The sequence below is a fragment of the Centroberyx gerrardi genome, chromosome 14, assembly GCF_048128805.1.
Source record: "Centroberyx gerrardi isolate f3 chromosome 14, fCenGer3.hap1.cur.20231027, whole genome shotgun sequence".
Taxonomy (NCBI): domain Eukaryota; kingdom Metazoa; phylum Chordata; class Actinopteri; order Beryciformes; family Berycidae; genus Centroberyx; species Centroberyx gerrardi.
Genome location: NC_136010.1, coordinates 1,342,237 through 1,354,736, shown reverse-complemented (window position 1 = coordinate 1,354,736; position 12,500 = coordinate 1,342,237). Strand labels below are relative to the sequence as shown.

Sequence of the window (12,500 nt, the reverse complement as noted above, 5' to 3'; positions counted from 1 at the left end):
TCTATCAGAAGGGTGTGTGTGTGTGTGTGTGTGTGTGTGTGTGTGTGTGTGTGTGATGTTACAGATTGGATTTGAATCCTCCCATCAGAACAGAGACGGTGGAGATGTTTAACCTTCAGTGAGCAGCAGGTTGAGCTGTGAGGAAGCTGCAGGTTTCAGTCTGTCTTCAAATAGAAGAATAAAACAGTTCATTGTGAATTGAACACATGCAGGGCCGGCTCTGCGCCGCTGGAGGCCCGGGGCAACATTTTGTGTGGAGCCTCGTGTTGAGACACATCCCACCCACCACCAAGCAGTGAAGACTGAAACACATTTATTTAAAAAAAGAAATGAAACAACAGGGTTAGCCTGTACAGAGCAGAGATGATTAAACAGCATCATTCAGAATGTGTAGAAAGTTCTTTATAGACAATAAAACAAAAGTTCTGTTCCAAACTGAAACTACAGTCCGTCCGCCATTTTGTTTTAGTGTCCGAATTCTCAACGGTTAATTTGATTCACTATGTAGTTCACTATAAAATACCCACAATGCACTGCAAATTGTAGGCTACCTGGCCGGGCTACCTGCGTCTGCCATCAGACCTTTACAGCCAATCAGAACGCTGCAGCCCGTCTGGTGTTCAACCAACCAAAACTCTCTCACGTCTCTCCCCTCTTCCGGTCGCTTCACTGGCTTCCAGCTCTGCTGCGTCCGACTCGAGACCCCGGTCCTCCGCGTCCGACTCGAGACCCCCGGCCCTCCGCGTCCGACTCGAGACCCCCGGCCCTCCGCGTCGGACTCGAGACCCCGGTCCTCCGCGTCCGACTCGAGACCCCCGGCCCTCCGCGTCCGACTCGAGACCCCCGGCCCTCCGCGTCGGACTCGAGACCCCGGTCCTCCGCGTCGGACTCGAGACCCCGGTCCTCCGCGTCCGACTCGAGACCCCGGTCCTCCGCGTCCGACTCGAGACCCCCGGCCCTCCGCGTCGGACTCGAGACCCCGGTCCTCCGCGTCCGACTCGAGACCCCGGCCCTCCGCGTCGGACTCGAGACCCCCGGTCCTCCGCGTCCGACTCGAGACCCCGGTCCTCCGCGTCCGACTCGAGACCCCCGGCCCTCCGCGTCCGACTCGAGACCCCCGGCCCTCCGCGTCCGACTCGAGACCCCCGGCCCTCCGCGTCCGACTCGAGACCCCGGTCCTCCGCGTCCGACTCGAGACCCCGGTCCTCCGCGTCGGATTCGAGACCCCCGGTCCTCCGCGTCAGACTCGAGACCCCGGTCCTCCGCGTCCGACTCGAGACCCTGGTCCTCTCCTATCTGCAGTCTCTGGTCAGGTTCAGACCCCGCCTCCCTCTGCTCCTCCACCTCCACCCTCGCAGGTCGCCTCCCTCCCTCGCTCCTCCACCTCCACCCTCGCAGGTCACCTCCCTCCCTCGCTCCTCCACCTCCACCCTCGCAGGTCGCCTCCCTCCCTCGCTCCTCCACCCTCGCAGGTCGCCTCCCTCCCTCGCTCCTCCACCTCCACCCTCGCAGGTCGCCTCCCTCCCTCGCTCCTCCACCTCCACCCTCGCAGGTCACCTCCCTCCCTCGCTCCTCCACCTCCACCCTCGCAGGTCACCTCCCTCCCTCGCTCCTCCACCCTCGCAGGTCGCCTCCCTCCCTCGCTCCTCCACCTCCACCCTCGCAGGTCGCCTCCCTCCCTCGCTCCTCCACCCTCGCAGGTCGCCTCCCTCCCTCGCTCCTCCACCCTCGCAGGTCGCCTCGCCCCTCCATCACTAAGTCGCTCATCCCGGTCGCGACTCTTCTCATCCCTGGTGCCACAATGGTGGAACGAGCCCCGCCCCCTTCTGTCAGAACGGCCCAATCACTGCCCATCTTTCGGCGGAGACTAAAGACACATCTCTTCAGATTACACCTGGACCCTCTGGAACTAACCTCTCTTCTTACCCTTCTTAGAAAAAAAAAAACAAAAAACAAAAACAAATTCTACTTATTCCTATTAAAGTCTTAGCTGGTGAAGACTGTGATGCCCAGTTGGTTTCACTGCTGTTGACAAAATGCACTTATTGTAAGTCACTGGACAAAAGCGTCTGAATGACATTATGTGATGTAAATAACAGACGATGTACTCTACAGTTTCTCCAGTTTACCACAACGCGACGCGATCGTGTCTCGCAGAAGAAGAGTAGCTAGCTAGTTGCTAGCTTGTGAGCTAGCTAACATTAGCTTATGAGTTTATTGTTTGCCAAACCGAAACAGCTCCTGCTGCCATCAGCAGACAGAACCACGCTGTCACATGATTAAAATTTCAACAATTTCTTTCTAATTTAATGTTGAAAACTCCAGCAGATGAGTCCATTTCATCTGCTTCCATCTGTCATGATGTTTGGTTTGTTTATGAGCCGCTGGTCCAGGTGCGTCACACCAACATCCAGAGCGTGTTTTTGAAGCAGCGATGTTTAATGTAGCGTCTGAAACTTTGTCCGGTCGTTGCCCATATGGTTCACTATATGGATCAGACCCTTCCCCCTTTTCACGTTCTGTTTCTCAGCTTCTGCATTGAGAAACCGCTGCATTACATGTTTCATTTGTTACATTATGTATCTAGTGCTAGTAACTATTAAAATTAAAATTCATAACGCAGCTAATGAAACGGTGAATAAAAAATGATGTTTGATGATGCTGCTCTCCTCTTCTGTCTGATTCAGTTCTGATATAAAACTGAACCTCCAGCTGTGAGGAAACTGTCTGCAGGCTGAGGACTTCATTACCCAGAAGCCCTGTCAGGTGACGTCAGCCAACTCCTAGAAAACAGTCTCACAGACCTGTTTTCTATTTCACTCTTAAAGCGGCAGCCTCATCCTGAAGATCAAAAAAACAAACAAACAAACAATAAAAAATATTTTTTTTACTCATAGTGACGTCATCTGTGTTTCACCTCCAGCCACATCAGTCTCTGCCCCTTTAATGAGTTTCTAGGCTGCCCTCCCCTTTAACACAGAGCTGCTTTTTTTTTCCTTTTTAATCCCCAATTGGGAGAGAGAGAGAGAGAGAGAGATAGAGAGAGAGAGAGAGAGAGAGATGCTCGGCTCTCAGATTAGTGGAAACAACCTGAATTTGTCTTTAGAGACGCTCGACACACATTTCCTCTCAGCTGGACGGAATTGGATTTCTTTTCTTTTTACTACTTGTGCGTCTTTTTTATTATTCCGATGGATTTGAATTGATCCTCAGGAAAGTGGATTTGATGATTGATTGATCGACGGAACATCGTTGGAGACGCAGAGAAGTTGGGAGATGTGTGTGTGTGTGTGTGTGTCTGTGTGTGTGTGATGTGAGCCGGAGGAGGACAGCAGGAAAAAAAACCCCAAACTGGATTTAAAAAAAAAAAAATGTCATTTTCTGCTTTGAGCTGAGACTGAAAACCTCAGAGATGTACGAGGAGAGCCGCAAAAGTAAGAGCAGCATGTTTCTCTCTCTCTCTCTCTCTCTCTCTCTCTCTCTCTCTGCGTTTTCATCATTTCATTTTTTATTTAGGGTGGTTTTTTATTTTAGTTTAGCAGCTGCTGGTGCTTTCGGGCGGTTCATCCAGCAGATATTTATGATTTTCTGCCTGATTTAGAGCAAATGATCCCAACTTTCATCACCATGAAGTACATTATAAAATACAAAATACTCTTTTTACAGCGTTACTTCACTCTAAATGTTCCTTTAAACGTGTTTACACCGGTCACAGAAACACTATACATTATCTTATAGGAATATTATGGAGATACTATAGGAGGCAAAGCCGGAAACATCAAGTAGATACTACAACACACTGTAAGTCCTTATAGTAATATTATAGGAGGATTATAGTAATACCACAGCAGATAAATACACCATAAAGTACAATAAGGTCACAAAAAACTCAATACTGAGAACCGCAGACACATTACAGGCTAAATTCCTATAGGAATATTATAAGAATATTATAGTAATTTTACAGTGAGACCACAGGAGATAAATACACCAAAGAATAGGGATAAGACAATATGCTTCTCTCACGATACGATTCGATATGCGATGTGAGGTTCAGGATCAATACAACCAGGATACGATGTGATCAATAAAAGTTCAGCGACAACAAAGTCTGACTGTGCAGAATTCTGTTTATTTCTGAGACTCAAATCTTTCTAGCGATGCCATTAGCTGCTGTAAACAACAATTAAAAAATGTCATTACAAAGTGACAATAATATAATTTGGATGGAGAGCTTGTGAAACTGTGATGGTCAAGAGTCTCATTAGTGATTACTACAGCAGAATAACATGGAGCTGATATCACCATTCATGTTCCTGACAGCAGAATAACATGGAGCTGATATCACCATTCATGTTCCTGACAGCAGAATAACATGGAGCTGATATCACCATTCATGTTCCTGACAGCAGAATAACATGGAGCTGATATCACCATTCATGTTCCTGACAGCAGAATAACATGGAGCTGATATCACCATTCATGTTCCTGACAGCAGAATAACATGGAGCTGATATCACCATTCATGTTCCTGACAACAGAATAACATGGAGCTGATATCACCATTCATGTTCCTGACACAACATACAGACTGACACAGTTTGTATTGAGATATATTGAATTTAGATATATCGTCCCATCTCTAATATAGAACAATAAGGTCACTATAAACTCACTATAGTACCACACTGCAAGGCCCTATAGTATTATAGGAGTATTATAGGGAAGAGACTGCATCTCTTCTCACGTAACCCTTTGGCCCGAGACAGATGTGTGTCTTAGAGAGAGAGAGAGACACAGAGAGAGAGAGAGAGAGAGAGAAGAGACAGAGAGAGAGAGAGAGAGAGAGAGAGAGAGAGACTATGAGCCTCCATACATCAGACTGTAACTGTACACTGTCAGTAGAGATACACTGTGCTGTTTGACAGACAGAAAAGCAGGAACAACCCACCTGAGCCATTTATTTACCACAGACAGACAGATAGATAGATAGATAGATAGATAGATAGATAGACAGATAGATAGATAGATAGATAGATAGATAGATAGATAGATAGATAGATGTAGGTGGACGGTACACTAACCTAAACTCTCACTTGCGCCACCTTTTTATTTTAAATTCTTTTTATTCATGTTGAAATACAAAGTTATTTAACAAGACACTTGTAGTACAAACTGACTGCATCAAGAAGAGACTGTAAAATAACTTCCAGTAAAACAAAACCACTGCAGAGGGAGGAGCCTAACTGCCTTCATACACAGTCTGCTGGTGAAGGTGGAACATCAGAAACCATTTTTAACAATTTTCATCAAATCTGTCTTTGAGTTCTCAAATGAAAGGTTCTCCTCTCCGTTATAAACACACCACCGCTTTATGTGAAGAAATAGAATGAAACCACCTTTTTAGAGACTCAAATTAATCTGTCTGACCTAATTTCAAAGTAGACATCATCGTATCAAATTGATGGAAATCTACTCACTCACTCTGACGAAGAGTCGGCCTCTCACCTGTGGGCTGGTTCAGTCCCACACTGAGCCGCTCTCCACCGATTAACAGATCCACGTCTTCTGCTGCCCTACAAACTTTAGCGGCAGCTAACGTTGTTACTTGTGGTTTTTAAGTTGCGTTACCCGCGGCGACACTGACCCGCCGTGTCTGTCCGTCTCTGTTCATTTCAATTCATTTTCAATAACAGCTGTCTGTTGTCAGGCAGACTGATGATGCGTCCGTCTGTCAGATTTCCATCTATTTTGACAGAAAAAGTTCAACCCAGTTGAACTTTTTCTGGACGGACGGATTCGTCACCGTCTGTTGGCCAATCAGATCGTTCCTGCGTTTGTTTTGTAGAAACTAGCGGCGAACACAGAGACGACGGTCCGACCGAAACAAAGATCAAAGGGAACAGAGAAAGGCTGGTGGAGCGTTGGGTGACTGGAGGTTTTATTGAGTTTATACAGTAGAGTCTGTTTCTTCTGTTTCTATCAAGCAGCTCCGTTATGAGCGAAGCTTCCTGTTGTTCTGCCTCGCCGCCATGTTGACGCTCAGAACAAACCACGGGACAGAAATCTATCCGTCAGTAACTCACAGCACCGTGGGCCTGGACAGGATCTGGACTTGTTTTCTTTCCTTGTGGCCTGAAATAAAAACCTGTCAGAGTCACTTTAATAGATTTCAAGTGAAGGTAAATTAGCTTTGTGTTTTGGATCAGGATCAGTTCAGTCTGAACACAGTTATGACAAAGAAACCGTGTTTTCATTCTAATCCAGTCAGAGACTCTGCTGGTTAGAAACCAAATGAAAGAGGAGAAAGTGATTTAATGGGTTTTTATTTCAGGCCCGGAGGCGATTTTAAAAACTGGAACGTTTGAAAGGCTGAACAGACTCTGATCTCCTTTCTCTGAAGATATGATGATTTGTTGAAAACAATAAGAAAGGAGAAGAGCAAAAAACTTTTCTCTGGGGAATTCATGTCTTTACTTCCTCATATGTGGAATATTTCATTTAATTAATTTATTTTTAAACAGGGATAGTTCACTTTAATTGACTCGATGGTAAATGTGCCAGTGTCACCCAATTTATTTAATTTAATTTAATCTTATTTTCAACTGTAGTCCCTGTGGTCAGATATTATTAGCCAGAAACTGTAGCTGAAAATACATAACTGTATATATCCCTATTATTTCTTAGGTATAATTTATTTGTGTTCATATTGCTGGTTGTTTGCCACATGATGATCTCCAGCTGGAGGTCAGAGTTCACCCTGCTTTTAATTTAACACAACACCAAACTACACATGTGTGTGTTGGTGTATGAATCAAGTTTAAGTTCCAGTTCATTTATTTCTTTGCTCTTCATCACAGTCTGTCTCACAGGACTTCACAGAGACCCAAAGTCCAGACCCAAATCCACCGTTTTCCCCAAATCTGGGGGGCGATATCATTCCTCATATTTTCAGGAAAACAGGCTGATTGTGGAAAAGGGAACTCACTTGAAAAAAAAAAAGACAATTTTTTCACTACAACTATGATTATTTTTGTTTTTTTACTATCCTACTACTAGTAGATTAAAGGTTCATAAGTTTACAAGTTTGTGATCTAAGCAACACATTGGTATCGCGATATCCACTAAATATCGTGATATTTGATATAATCGGATATCACGATATTCAAGCCTACATTCCAGTTGAGTTTATTAAAATACAGATGTCAGTTCAGACTGTCTGCCTCAGTTTGTGCTAACATCACGTTACAGCAGGTAGAGCTGTTAGCATGTTGCTAACAGGCTGCGGGAAAAGCTGCTTTGCTCGATTCTGATTGGTCGTCTGTTTCCTTTGCTTTCTCCGCCCCTTTTGTGTGAAACAGAGACTTAATAGATTCTCACTGTATGAAACCTGGCAGAGCTGAACTGATCTAACTGATCAATAATCAATCACAGAACAGAATGATGTAACACAAACTAAGCAGAACACACAGCAGCCAGCTGTCCTACACAGCCTAGCCCAGTGTTCTCAAACTGGGGGTTGGGACCCTCCAGGGAGTCATAAGATAATTTTAGGGGGCCGTGAAATTATTTAGGAAAAAAACATATTTCTACAATACAAATTTATGTGCAATTACAAAATCAAACTTTTGCTTTTTTTTGTGAAATACTGGAAGAAACGAGCGGGTCGAGTCCTCACCGGCCTTACTGTGACATCCTCCAAGATATTAATTAGGATTACTGTAATTTTAAAGTTATCATTCCACAAATCCCTTTTAATACCTGCAGGAAAAACCCTCAGTGACCCAGAGAGGAGAGAACAGAGAGAACAGAGAGAACAGAGAGAGAACAGAGAGAACAGAGAGAACAGAGAGAGAACAGAGAACAGAGAGAGAACAGAGAGAACAGAGAGAGAACAGAGAGAACAGAGAGAACAGAGAGAGAACAGAGAGAACAGAGAGAACAGAGAGAGAACAGAGAGAACACGGTGGAACACGATGACATGATGGAACACGATAACATGATGGAACACGATGGAACATGATGACATGATGGAACACAGTGGAACACAATAGAACACGATGGAACATGATGGAACACGGTGGAACATGATGACATGATGGAACACAGTGGAACACGATAGAACACGATGGAACACGGTGGAACATGATGGAACATGATGGAATACAATGGAACATGATGGAACACGGTGGAACACGGTGGAACGCGATGGAACGCGATGGAACATGATGGAACACGATGGAACACGATGGAACACGGTGGAACGCGGTGGAACACGGTGGAACACGGTGGAACACGATGGAACACGGTGGAACGCGATGGAACACGGTGGAACATGATGGAACATGATGACATGAACTGACAAACTTTAAACTCATCTCTGCTGCTTTCTGTTTTTATAATAATTCTAGCAGCCAATGGCATCGCTAGAAAGATTTGTGTCTCAGAAATAAACAGAATTCTGCACAGTCAGACGTTGTTGTCACTGAACTGTTATTGATCACATCGGATCCTGGTTGTATTGATCCTGAACCTCAGATCAGGTATCTTAGTGTGAGAACCACATTGTCTGATCCAGACTAACCAGCTCCTCCTCTCTGTTGATCAGCTGTTTGGTTGGAATAGAAACCTGCAGACTGTTGGACATCGTTGAGGTTTATCTGATCTGGAGGTCAGGAGAAATTCTCGTTATAATCTGTGGGATAACGAGACGTCACTGACCAAAAGCCGCTCTGATTGGCTCTGAGTTTGAAACAGGATTCTCCCACAATCCCCTGGGAAACAGCTCTTCTGGTTTGTTAGCTAACGCTTCAGTTTAGCAGCTAAAACTGCTTGTTGTCATGAGTTGGGATTTGAACCCGGGTCGTCGCCCATCCGCCCCTCCGACCCCCGACCTCTGACCTCTGACCTCCACACGCTTACTATCCACCGTCAAACTACTTCCTGTTTCCTGTCCTGTCTCCTCCTGATCCTCTCTGCTGGAAACATCTCTAACACTTTTCGGCCACAGAACTTGTCTTTGTATTTTAAGACATCGAGCTCATTTCACAAAGTTTCAGGAGATCAGTCTGGAGTGCAGGACGCTTCAAACTGCTGAGGACAACATTTTCTTTCTTTCTTTCTTTCTTTCTTTCTTTCTTTCCTCCTCAGTTCTGATCCCAGCTCTCTGGGATCTGATCGTCCATCAGAGGAAGGTGTTTCTGAATCCTCCGGCTCTCTGGCTGAGAGACTTAAGATGGCTGCCGGGAACTTTTGATAAGGTTGTCATGGAAATGAGCATTAGTGCATGAGACTTAACATCATCCGTTACCATGGAGGGTCGTTCCCCCGGCAGCCAAGTTTAACTCATTTTGTACTGTCCAGATTAAACGAGGCTTATTTCCATGACAACAATATTAAATCTCCATGGTAACCAGTAAACATGGATGACGGGATGTTACACTGACGGTTAATTTCTGTCTGTTTCTGACTGAACTGATCATTTCATCACTGATCCATCTGATTGATTTAGTGTTTAGATAATGTCAGCTTGTTAGCTAGCTAACCATAGTATCTGGTCAGCTAACATCACTGTGTTGTTGTTAACACATCTGATTAGCACACTAGCTAACGTATCTAGTAGCAGCTAGCGTTAGCGTGTTCACATTAACATCAGTGTGTTTGCCGGCTAGTTAGCTAGCTAACAGTTTGTTCAGGTTAACTGAGCTGACTCTTCTCAAGCTACAACTCAGAGTGTTTTGGAGTAGAGACTAGGGCTAAAGACAAGACAGTTTACTGTGTCACAGGAACCAAATCCACCTTATCACACTATTCACTTTTACTGAGAACGTTACTGAATGGATCTACAGCTGCTACATACTACAACTACTGCTACTACTAGTACTCTTTCTACTGCTATTACTTATACTGCTAACAATAATGATAATAATAATAATAATAATAATAATAAATATATTAGGGCTGGGAAAATTAACATGTAAATTTTTGTGATTAATTTGAAATGTTTAACGCGTAAAAAAATAATTAACAATTGACGCAGCATTGTTTTTTCTGCCACAGTTGGCCTCTAGAGGGCGTCTCTGACTGTGAGCTGCAGTGTTTCCATACAGAGGCACAAAATCAGAAGTTGCTCAATGTGTATAAATGGATCTAAATGGATCTCTAACGGCCCGATGTGACATCACATCCTGTCTGTAATGTGGAGATGTACAGACAGCAGACCAGCAGACTGAACTCAGTCAGAGTGAAAACAAAGTGAAACTTAACAAACTCTCCTGTGTCAGTAACAGGATCTGTGGACTAACTCGTCTTCTGCTGCCCTACAGACTGTAGCAGTAGGGTTAGGTAATGTTATGAGCTTGTGGTGTTGAAGTAACGTTAGTGGACCTGCAGGATCTGTGCTGGTTTTCCCACAGCAGCATGAAGAGGCAGGTCAGGTCAGGTCAGGTCAGGTCAGGTCAGGTCAGGTCAGGTCAGGTCAGGTCAGGTCAGGTCTGTCTGCCAGCCACAGTTTGTTAGCAGCCTCTAGAGGGACAGGATCTGTTTTGGTTTTTTTGCTCCGTTTTGTTTACTGTAGTGTCTGACCAGGCAGGATGTTTCTTTTGTTATTTCAGTTCGTGCAGATAAAGAAAAATGGCTTTCAAGCTGAATTTCGATGGTTTTGAAATGACTGACCTGCAGTTCATAGGGGAGCGTCTGTGTTTTCAATTAAAAAGATGCCATTAAACAACAGCAGGCCTATTTGATTTAAAATCCCTTTGATCTAAACTTCCTTTGTGTCGATTCTACATCAATTAGTGATTAATTTGGTCATTCTACGTTTAAATATCTATGATTACAAGCTTCAGTCTTAAGGAGAAAAAAAAAAGCGATTAATCGCGATTTATCATGCGATTTATGTGCCGATTAATGAGTTCCCGATTCCCAGCCCTAAAACATATTCATGCATCTTGTGTCTCATTAGAATCAGTTCAGGTTCAGCTCTTCCCACAGACAGCCAGTGTAGTATTGATCAATTCTCCAGTAAATCTGTAATCAATCAAACTGCAGCAGTTCAGTTCAAACAGGTTCAGTATCAGTCCAGTTTTGCTCTCGACTTGCAACACCACTGAAGAAGAAGAAAACTCCCCCAACATTTACTAAACGAAGTGATGACCTTCCCAGCTGGACCTGGCTGTAGGGGAGTGTTAGCTCACACACACACACACACACACACACACACACGCACACACACACACACACACACACACCACTAGAGTCTAAAGTTAACAAGGCGGATGCAGGGTTTTGTGCAAGCAATTGGGATGCCCCCTCGCCACACACACACACACCACACACACACACATCCAGCCTCCCTGGGTGCGTTTATGCTGTTGTCATCACAGTCTCCGTTGACTCATGGAATAATTCTGGAATAATTAGACTGAGCGCGCTCAGTCTGTCTGCAGGGGAAACTCCAGCGGCTCCACAGGAAGTAAATAACATGACCGTGTGACATGTGACCGCCTTGTCCAATCAGCAGCCGCGCTTTTAATTAGATGGATGATTGGACCATTGAGGAGGAAAAAGAATAATAATATTTTATTATCTGTCGGCACAGCGATGTGTTTTGCATCATTTGGTCTTTTAAAGCCTAAATATTGTTACAAAAAGCTGCAGTTAGTGCTGAGTGATAATTACGCTTGGGCCGATATTATCGAGTATCATGATATTTCCCGCGATATCGAGGTATTGATACTGCGATATGGCCCAGCCAGTCTGCTTTAGCTGCTGTCATTTAATTTAAATCAGTTTTACTGTGTGGAGTCAGCAGTCCACAGTGTGCCGAACATTTCACAGCACGATTATCTTGGTCAAAATTACCTCAATATACGATATTATCCCGATAATTATAAATAAAATGAAAACCTTAAAACCAGTACTGTAATATGCTTCAGTTACTTAAAAAACTAATTTATCAGATTAATAATAAATATTTATGTAAAATATTTTTGCGTTTGTTATTCAGCCTCCCAACAAGTCTCCGGTTATCACAGTAATAAAAATTCGGGGTGGAGTCATAACCGTGATATACAGTAATACTGGTTATTGTCCATCCCTGTCCACAGACCTCTGACCTTTGACCTCCTCACTGTTGCCTGCTTGTAATCTTGGTGATCTTGGAACTGAAGCTGATTGGATAAGAGAGTCACAGAAATGAGTAACGTAGAATGTAAATCTGTTTATCAAAGTTGAGTTAAATCAGCTAGACTGGATTTTTTTCATTCATTCATATATTTATACAGGAAAAGAGGTTAAAACAGCACACAGGGTTTTTAACACTCTGTCTCTACTCTGCTGGTTTGCAGTAGAAAAAGAAAACAAAGTATTCAAAAGGAGTCGATTCAAAAGCGAATGATATTTAAAAAAGGATAGAAGAAACAGGAGATTAGGCCGACAAAGGAAGTAACAAAGGAAGAGATTAAGAATTTAAAAAGAGTCTCACGAGTCCCTCAGCTGAC

At 44.0% G+C, this 12,500-nt stretch overlaps 1 pseudogene; it reads right to left on the bottom strand.

The window, feature by feature from the left end:
• Nucleotides 1–666: 666 nt before the first annotated feature.
• Nucleotides 667–12,500, bottom strand: part of LOC139925148 (voltage-dependent L-type calcium channel subunit alpha-1F-like) — a 50,956-nt pseudogene continuing 39,122 nt past the window's right edge.